A 10695-nucleotide genomic window follows, 5' to 3' on the forward strand; every position below is an offset into this window, starting at 1 on the left:
AAGAAGCTCTTTGGAACATTGTCAAATCATACTGGGATAACATGGGTCATCAGGTTATGCACAAACGTGTGGAGTCCATGCCAGCTCGAGTGCATACTGTCATTAAAGCAAAAGGGGGACATACCAAATACGAAGATATTCTGAAGTTCATGTACATTTTTCAAAAATTCAACTTTTCACTCAAATTGTTAAGCTGATACTAATTCTTTCATTACAAATGATAATATTACATTCAAAACAAATGCAAAATAGAAATATCTTGACTAGTGGTCTCAGACTTTTGGACCCCACTGTATATATATAGCACCTTGCCATGGAATGTACTTATCATTACATTTTACAAAAAGTCCATGAATTTCTAATATACTGCTGCCTGTTCCATCTCCACAGGGGGAGATTACTGCCAGTCCTGGCTGCTGTTATCATTACCTGAGGAACAGAAAAAAAGGAGCATATAGGATGCTTGTTTCCGCCTCTTTGTGGTTATGAATAACCATGAAAAAACACTACCGTGTATTAAAGTGTGTGTATATATATATATATATATATATATATGTATATTTACAGCAGTCTCAAAGCGGTGTTTTACATTGGTTTTGTATCTTAGTGCAGATCACATGTCATCTGGCATTCCTGCAACAGAAGAAAAAATACACCTCGCTGTTCTGCTCCGTGTTCCTACATCGCTGTGCAAGCTATGCCGTCTTCATTAGTTTCACTGATTTTTGCTTCAGTTGCTAAATTAAAACATTCATCTTTCTGTAGATGTGTTCACTGCCTGTAGGAAAATGCTGGTTGTTGCATTATTCCAACTGGTTAATTTGGTTCATGATTCATGAAATTTAAAAGACAAAACTCTTGCCTATCTCGATTTAACAGTGGATATTAAACAATTCATGTAAGGCAAGTGACAAAGCAAAAAAAAAAAAAGATTGAGTGGATCTAAGTGGATTTAAGGTTATGCTCTTAAAAATTCCTCCAATTTCATGACACATAAATTAATCTATGACGTGTTTACACAATAGTTTAGCTGTCTGTCGGAAGACATAATCTTAATTGCATTCAAAAGTCAACGGAAGGCGCTGTTGCGTGCGATGATAGAGGACTCACCATTGCGGCAGGGTTTGTTGAGGTCCTTTGGTTATATCAACGACGTCTTCCATTTGACTGTAAGTTCACAGCATTAGTTTGACCCCATTTGTGGTACGCTGAGCGCAGGTAAACTGCAGGGCTGTGGAAAGGTCACACTGCTTGATAGCGCACAAAGAAAATCTGGAAAGCAATAAAGAGTCTTGGGCCAGCCAGCCGTGCAACGCAGGCAAATAATGACAGGCATGAATTTAATCTTCAAAGGCCTGTGACATAGTTAACAAGACATGAATCTGGCAACAAACAGTTGTTCTGAAGTAGGCCTACTGTTCGAAAACAATTTTCCTGCAATATTCTCGACACAGGGACCATTGAGTAATTAAACAGTGAGCCAACAAAGTTATCATTGCTCAGTTTTTTTTTCATAGACATTTAATAAGCTGTAATAGCAGCAATGTATCACATCAAAACAACAAAGTATTATGGTATGTCAACATCCCATTAGTTAACCATTAACAAATACATTAATGAAACATTAACATTTATTGCAGTACTCATCTTAAAAATATATCATTAACTTACAAATGATTTTGGCAAACATAAGCCAGTTAGCTAATGCTTTATGGCATCAGTTAATGATAGCTATTTATGAATGCATTAATTTGTGGCCATTTTATTGGTCCTTTCAATGACAAAAATAAGAAATTATAAACACACACACACACACACACACACACAGCTTTTATTAATGGGTATTTTATATGCTTCACTATGTAGAAATTACAGCGCTTTTTATACATAGCCCTCCATTTTGGGACATCATAATGTTTGGGAAAAATGTCTTCAAAGGTGTTTCTGATTAGTTAGATGTGTTCAATTGCTTCCTTAATGCAGGTTTAAGAGAGCTTTCAGTATCTAGTCTTGATTTTAGGCTTCAGAATGCCATTGGATTCTGTTATTGGTGTTTGTGAACATGAGGACCAGAGTCAAATCAATAAACAAATATGTATTAATCCAAAAAATTATGGCACTCACTGTATACACTGTATATGTATATATAGTAGAACCTGGTTTCTAAAACGAAAGCTGATATTGATCAATCACATGTTTAGTTAAGTGAATAATTGTACATGACAGAAATACAGGAGAAATCATACGCAGCAGGCTAATAAACACTTTAACTGCCGGAGTGAATTATTTTCCTGCTGCTGGTGAATTCTGAACCCTTTTCATGATATGGAGATTGATCACCTCCAGGCTCCTACTGCACACGGGCAGGTGAGGGGGTTTGCAGATGGGTTTATTCGGCCATTTTAATGTCAGTCTCAGCCAATGAGCCCACATCTTTTCCTTCACGCGTAAGTGAGTTACAGATTAGCACTCACATCATCTACTGTCTCATATTTCATTTGTTAATGTTTAAAATGACCCAAAATATATTACTATAAGAATAATCTTCTGAGGAGAAAAAGGTAGAGAAAAAATGATGATGATGATGATGATGATGACGACAGTCATGAAGATGACAATCATTATTATTTGTAAATCTGAAACATTGCATTTTGGAATACATTTTTCAAGTAACTCACATACGCAATGTAAAATATGATTCTAATAAGCTTCCCGTGTACCAAATCATGTATTTCAACATAATGTTACAACAAATTGTAACAAAAACAAATATCCCAAAGCAATGCTGCCTATGTATGTCATAGCCTACGTGCAGTCAAGTAACTTGGGCCTGCGTTTATTCAACTTACGATCTCATCACTCACTTGGCTTCTTTAAAGGTGTCATTGCCTCCTGAAATCGCTCTTGAAAGGGGTGAGGGTCTCACAGTATATCTGCTCCTTTAGGTGCAGAGATGATTAAGCATACAGGACACCAGTGACATAATGCATCTCCCTGCATGGGGACACACTGAAGTCTAATGAGCCTTTCAAGGTTAAGTACCCCTCTGTCATGGAAAGCTATTAGCAGCAGCACACTGCAGGGGTTCTGCTCGTTCACCGTGTCTCTGGCTCCATGGCGACCGTGCCCAGACAGCAGGTGCTCCACACCGGCGGCCGCAGTGCTCCTGTCACGCCCCAGAGCAGGAGCTGTCCGTCAGGAGCGTCGATCCGGCGGACTGCAGCCACCGGAGTGCACTCTGATGACATCATCACACCCCGACACGAGGGATTCCCTTGACTTGGAGGACCTTGAAGTGGAGCAGGCCGTACCATTTCCTCTGTGTGACGTGATGTAAAGTGATGATTCCGTTGCCGTTCGTGGCTGCGGTTCTTAGTTCCTTCCTTCAAATCCTTGCGGTAGACACTTGGTATTATATTGCAGAAATTGCATCCCAAGGCAAAAAATGACAGCACAATCAATTACAAAGAAAATAATATGAATGGTTCTATTTTCTGTTCAATTTATTGGTAAACTGAGCTTTCACCGCAAGTTTGCCCTTTCAATTCCTTGCTGGAGAAGTCCCTCTGGCCTCAGCATTTTCATTTTATATTTTTAAAAGATGATGATTACTAATGAATTAGGACATAACTTTTTTTTTTTATTGAAAGTGCTTGACCTTATATTATGTGGAAAGTTCTATTGGCTTTTTAATAAATAAAATCTGGATATTCATTGTAGAAAATCACAATCCAGAATGCTGTGGCCTTTAAGTTCCCCCTAGAAATATACTGTATGTAATCTGAACTGCTTCCACCTTCATAATGGTATACAGTATGGAAAATAAATAACAGTAAGTTGCCTAATAAGGACCTCAGCTCAGAGAAGCTGGCTATTACTTTCAATTACCTCAGTGGTCCCATTCATTTAACACAGTTATTTAAGTTGATTTAAAGGAGATTTATAGATGGGGAAGGTTAATGTGATATTTTTTAGAGAAATTAACTTTTAATGAGGGGTGGTTTCTGGAAAATCAGATTAAAGGTCAAGGCCATGATTTATTTCCCTCTGCTTGCATGAGGCTCAAACAGCACTGAGCAGGAAATCTGCTGTGGAAATAAACTTCAGTGCAGGAAATAACTCAACGCTAAAGGATATGAATGTCTAGATTCAGATGGCTCTGTGCAATAACCATATCAAATTAAGTAAATTTATTCATAAATAAACAATGACAGAAACCTATTGAATCACATCAAAATGGTGCTTCTCTCCAACATGGAGAACATTGCAAATCGACTCCTGTCAGAATGATAGTCCTCTGTGGCACAGAAGATAGTATCAGGATTTTTGGTGAGTATGAAAATGTGATTTTTGTTTTTTAGGAGAAGGGTGTGGGCTCAACAACAAAAACTTTTCTCTCTCAGTCACCAGTAGGGTAGTGCTAAGCTGCTGAAGCAAAAGAGTCTGCAAGTAGTATTCTAAAAGATGGTTAACAAGAGGACATGAAACTGGTTTTCAAAGTACGTAAAATAATAATATGTAAATATCCTCCCCATTGGTGTTTTATGTAACCAGTTTGGCAGACAGAAAAGGCAGGTATCTGTGAAATGGGGATTTAATGGTTGCCGATGTTTGGCAGCTGTAGTGAATGAGCTCTTGAGATGGGGAAGCCAGAGGAAGATTGGTAATCTCAGGTAATATCATAACAAGAAAGAAAACCCAGGGCAAACAGTTATCAGTTGTACATTAATAAATTAAGCATTTTGTTGAGTGCTGGCTTTTCTTTCTTGCTATGTCATTTAACCAGAGAATGAGATTCAGCATCCTACATGATATGCCTACAAATATATTTACTTTCTGCTAGATGAACACCTGCCTTGAAACCATTCTGAAATCTAAAATAATGCAGAGCTGTCATGCTTAGGGAGAGCCAGTTATTCCACATGTATCCCATTACCAGTCTACATAGCTACTGCATAATTGCTGACAGTTTGTGAAGCAGGCGCTACATCCCATTAATTGTGTTTGTAATACACAGCATGTTAAACCAAAGAAATGTAAAAAAAAATCATTTATTCACAGATTTAGAAAGATTTCTGAATGTTTGTGTGTAGTATGTGTGTGTTTGTGTGAGTACATGCGTATGCACCATTTAAAAATAACCTGGTGCCCAGGAAGGATAAGTGGAAGATCTCCTTCTTTATATTCTCCTTCTCTCCTGTAGTGCTGAATTTGAGTCTCTATGTCTCCGTGATTGTCAGTCCAAGGCCCCTAAACCTTGCCATGTGGCTCAGCAAAGCTAACCGTGTTGCTGCAACAAACGATGTCATCAAACTTCCAAAGGCTGCGATTGCATTCTACTGAGCTGGTCGTGTGTGATAATTTTTGTTTAATAGCGATTGGGACATTTTCTTCTCCCAGTACATTTCCTGTTTTCTTGTTTCCTGACTTGTGCTTTGGGTGCCTTTCTTCTTTCAGGATAAGAACAAACAAGCCATACATTTGTTTTCAGTATTTTGATGTTTTTAATCTTCAAATAGAAATGAAAAAAGCAACACGTCGGCTGCAACCACAACATCTATATCAAGGTAAGGTATCGTTTTCCTCCATATTAATTGAGCTGTGTTCAGACAATATGCCAATACAGGCATGACTTTCCACCAACAAAATGTCTTCGAGGCGTCCATTTTTAGTGAGTTCATAATGAAGGGAATCTGCATACTACAGCGCCAGTGTTCCAGGAATGGAGGCATAGATGTGGTCCAACGGGTTTTTTTAATTTTTAAATCAGCTGTGCAGAGCTGAAGTTACACTTAATCAAAGTCATCAAACTAGTTTTATTATTTATTACGTATTCACCTCCAAATTTTCATTGGCAAATGTCCCAAATAAAGAGACATTTGATACGGCATAGAGCTCAAGTCCCAATCCCTGTTCAGATGAAATCCTCTGTTTCCTGTTGCTTAAGATGGACGACGCCTAGAGTTCGCTTAAAGATGTGCTCGGAGCATGTGGTTCACCGTCCGGATTATAGTGTATTCCATCATGGTAGGAGGATCATATTAAAAATGGGCATACTGTTTGTCAAGTAGGATTATCAGATGGGATCTATCATTAACTAAGGATTATTCAGTATTACCGTAGGATTTCCTAGGACTGGCTGAGCTCTCATTAGTGATACCTCACCTATTTAGCTTTTTATTTCAAAATGCATTTCGACCTTTTTGCGATCCAGACAGTTGAGGATTGAGGTCCAAATTTGATCTGCAATTTCTGCTCAACTTTGATTCGCAAAGTTAAAAACAAGCTTTGGCCTTTCTGTCCTGTTCACAATTTTGGCAAGTTAACCAAGCAACTGTCCTTTCCAAGATGAAAAACCAATTATGTATATTTGTGTGTACGTTTGAACTTATCCGGCAGAGATAGGGATACTGGGTTCCAGTGTGTTACCTAACCTGATGGTATCCGTGACGGACGGCTGTGGTCAGCTGCCCTGTAGAGTGGCATCTAGTTGCCTTTAGCCTAACCCAGGAAGACTTTCATTAGTGTAATATTCCCTTTCTTTGTGAAAGACTATTTTTCCGACTCCCCTGGTTGGTCAGCCCTGCACTCTGCCTCCAGCTATATGAAATGCAGTCCTCTAAAACCACATCTACAAGGCTTACCCTGCACATTTCAGAGGAGGCCACTTGCACGTGTGAAAGAAAATTTGGGTTTAAAATTGGCTCGAGAAGATCGTGTTTGCGCAGAACCAAAGTTAAATTCTTGGAAGGTAAATTTGTTCAATAAATATCAACATTTAAGCATTATTTTTTGCCTTAGTGAAGGGAATTCACAGCAAATAAATTATGTGTTTCACCTTAAATGCAGAGTGCCATATGCTATCTGAGTCATAACGAATGCAGGAAGGCTGCAATCTTTCATGGTCCCCATTTCTTTGCCAGTACATCACTGTAATTCAGTGGTTATTAATGGATGCCAAGACAGGCATTTCACATCTCCTGAGATAAACTATCACCAGATCAGTCAACGAGGTGTTTTATTATCAGAATAAAACCATTATCAGCACGATTGAATTATTGCAAAATGAATAGGAATCTAACATTTTTACATTGATATTGACAGAATAATGTACCTCTACAGTACAAGGAAAACTCATAAAATCAGCTGGTGTTTATTAATCATGTTTTACAGGAACCAAGACCATGAAAATCAACAGCCACATTCCATATTTGTTCTACATTTTAGAAACAAATCTTTAAATGTTAACTACAACTCAGCTAATGAGAGCACAGAAACTGGGAGCTCAGATAAATTGTGTATTGTGCTAGTACAATTTGCTGGTTTGAAGGTGTACAGCTGGTGGATCCAGTGAATGTCAGGCTAGTGAGTTAACCTCAATGGAAGCTAATCTCTGTGGTGTCTATCGATCTTTGGATAATTGAACAGCAGCACATTTGTTTTTTTATCTTCCCTCGTTTTTGTGGCTTATCGGGGTGTTTACAGAACACACATTTATCTCTGTAGCTTCAGGCAAAAGTTCTCAAAAACTATCCCTTCGATTTTTTATCCAGCACATAACTGGTGTGCACTGCACTTTTAATTGGAACACTGCTCACACAGAATGTATTGGGTGAGAAAGTTGTGAAAGGGGTTAAAATGAGTGGTGTGAATTAAAACTAATGTCAGAATAGCTGTAAGAATCTCCAGCTCCTGGGTCAATTCATTATTTTAATAGTGCATTTTATTCTCCTTTTGGTAATCTTTATGAGAACATTTTGGAAAATGTCCTGTAATTACACAGACCACGGTCACTGATGTTTCTGTTCCCTGGTTATTGTTTTTCTGCCCTATTTAAGTAAGTGTCGATGACATATTTCCACTTTCAATGCCGAATAAGAACAAGTGGATCAATCAGTGTAACTACATTCACAGTATAATGCAAAAGGTTATACTATAATGTATAATGGGTTATTGTTATTGTTATTGCATACATACTGTGGCTCACATGCAGTCACAGCACAAGGCACGTTTCTCGCTTTTTTGCTCAGTTTAGAAGAACGAAAGGCATGTTGATGTCGAAATGCATTGGGGGGGGGGGGGGGGGGGGGGGGTAGCCTTCACCATCTCTGCATACAGTAAACCAAAATGCATGAAAAGGTACTTTCTTTTGAAATGTCAAAGGGCAGGGACAGTGGCGTTACCATTTCTGCACAGCAACTGCGCTAAGTGTGGCGTGAACCTCAGGGAACAGAATGCATTTACTTGGTGCAGGAAGGACAGCATATATTTATTATTCATGAATTACAATATGTCATAATTATGAGGCGCCCTGAGGAAGCAGCCTAAAGCTGACGTGTTGCAATGCACTTTCCGCGTCCCTCATCTTTCACTTTATTTTTAAATTCTTAATTTCCTGAAGGGTCATTTAAGCTTGAATTAATTTCTGCCTTCAGTACGATGTCTTACCACTTTTATCAGTTCAGCTTCTTGAAAATTACAAAAATAAAACATGCACACACGCACACAAGCGCACACAAACACACACGCATACACATACACAAACAAACACACGAACACATACACACACACAAGTATTGTACTGATTAACGTCAAGAGTCTCTCACTGATGTGTAATTTTCTCTCAAGTCTGCACCCAAGTTACTTAGACTACATATTGCAAGAAATGAGATATGAAAATTATATTAGAATGGAAATTTTATTGCCTCGGAGACAAAAGGTTCTACAGAGTCGGTGGACATAGTGTTCATATTCATGTGTAATGTATTCATGTGTAATAATTTTGTATGCATTACAAATGTTAAATTCTTTAAAACTAATGGAACGTGAGCAGTTAATGATTTGCTAGCCAGTTTGTTTCAATACACTGTGTGGTATAAAATGGCTGGTTTCTCCACCTGCAGCCAGACTACTGAAATACAGTTAAGTCTGAGTGATGTATCCTCACACCAGAACCAAACCAGAAAGTGATATACTGCAGCCATTCAAACAAATGGAGCTTCTTAATTTAGTATGGCTCCAGTAGGTGTGTACTGAGCTCTCTGGCCTGCTGTAACTCTGTTTTAATAGCCCTGGGTGTGAAAAGCAAGTGAAAAGGCTCTGATGATGGCACTTTACCAGAAACAGATCTCTCACTGGCAAGACACTATCAGACAGTATAGCATTTGCCTTCAGTTCTACAGCAGCAGCAATCTAACTGACTCACTTTTGAGAATTTTATGTTTTGTGCAGACAGAATTCAGAAATCTAATGTTGCTATCCTGAAATGCAGGCTCTCTCCAAAAAATATCTATCTATCTATCTATCTATCTATCTATCTATCTATCTATCTATCTATCTCCTCAGACTCCTCTCCTCTCCGCTGTATTTAGTTATCCAACAACACAAGTTAATGTTACAGCCAAAGTAACAGTTTTGCTTTCATTTTCAGAGAATCCTGTCACGGGACAATGTTTATTGAAAGCATAATAGCGGACCATGTCAAGGCCAACCGATATTTATGCTTTACAAGTGCCTTTTACTGTGTAGTACTGGCCCTCCTGCCAAAGCCCTGTTTCCTAGAAGAACAGGGCACCTACTCCTGCGGGATAAATTAACTTAAACCAGCGACCCTAAGCTCTCACGGGTGGGCGGAATCTTGTTTGCGAAACGTGCGGCCATCTGTCGTCCGCCGCTGCCAATGACATCGTCAAGAAGCCGGAACGGCAAACGAGCTCATAAACTGCACGCGGGAGGGCACCAGACTGCCCCGTAAAAGTCTCCCTGTGATGACAGAAATCACAAGGGGGGAATAACGGAGGGTGGTGGAACAGTATTTAGCAAGGTTTTTTAAATTAGTAAAATCATGATTTTATCTGTTATTTGATTGGCCAATCACTTACACAGGTTTCTAGCCCTACTGTCTGTTTGGGACTTCAGTTAAAGGCATCTGCCGAACACCTAATTGTATGGATAACAACACGTTGCAATATCAGAACTAAGCATAATGCATCCTATTATATTTTTGGACCGTGCCAAATGTATCTAAAGGTCAAAGGTTAGGCAATGGCCGAAATGTGTGATGCGTTAAAAAGTAACATAATTTTTTTTATCATACCCGGTCCTACCCCACTGAATACCAATAATAAGTTCCTCGCTATATGTATATTATGCATATTTTTAAAATATACTGAAATTATGGCAGAACACCCTTCCCTGGATTCCGGCTTCATTAGTTCTGAAGGCATAATAGTGTCATTACATGGACAGCCGTTTGGTGTAAGCGGAACATTATTGCACTTAAAAAGATCAATTATTAATTTATTACACGCTTCTGCGCCGCGGTTCTCTCGGTGTATGCCCTCGGAAGAAAGCCCAGCGCGCCACGCCCGTTCAGCACAGCCAGGCAGCCTCATTAGGCGTCTCTCACATTGGTCATTAGACACTGTGGCTTTTCTTATCCGCAGCTGCGCGCGATTCAGCCTCCTGCTCGCAGCCAATGTAATTATCTCGCGCGTGTCTTTTTTTGGACGAAAACAGAAAGTAGAATGAGTCAGACCGGAGAGAGAGCTTAGATCGGATCATTTTTTCTCGGTCATATCTGTGACTGTGGGCAGGCTGAGCGTTAACCGTCTCCGCCATGTGGGGGTCGCTTGTTGCTGAAGCTGGTGGCTTGTCAGTTTTTTGTCAGTTGTCATCTTATTAGCGCAATGAATA

The sequence above is a fragment of the Anguilla anguilla genome, chromosome 8, assembly GCF_013347855.1.
Source record: "Anguilla anguilla isolate fAngAng1 chromosome 8, fAngAng1.pri, whole genome shotgun sequence".
Lineage (NCBI taxonomy): Eukaryota > Metazoa > Chordata > Actinopteri > Anguilliformes > Anguillidae > Anguilla > Anguilla anguilla.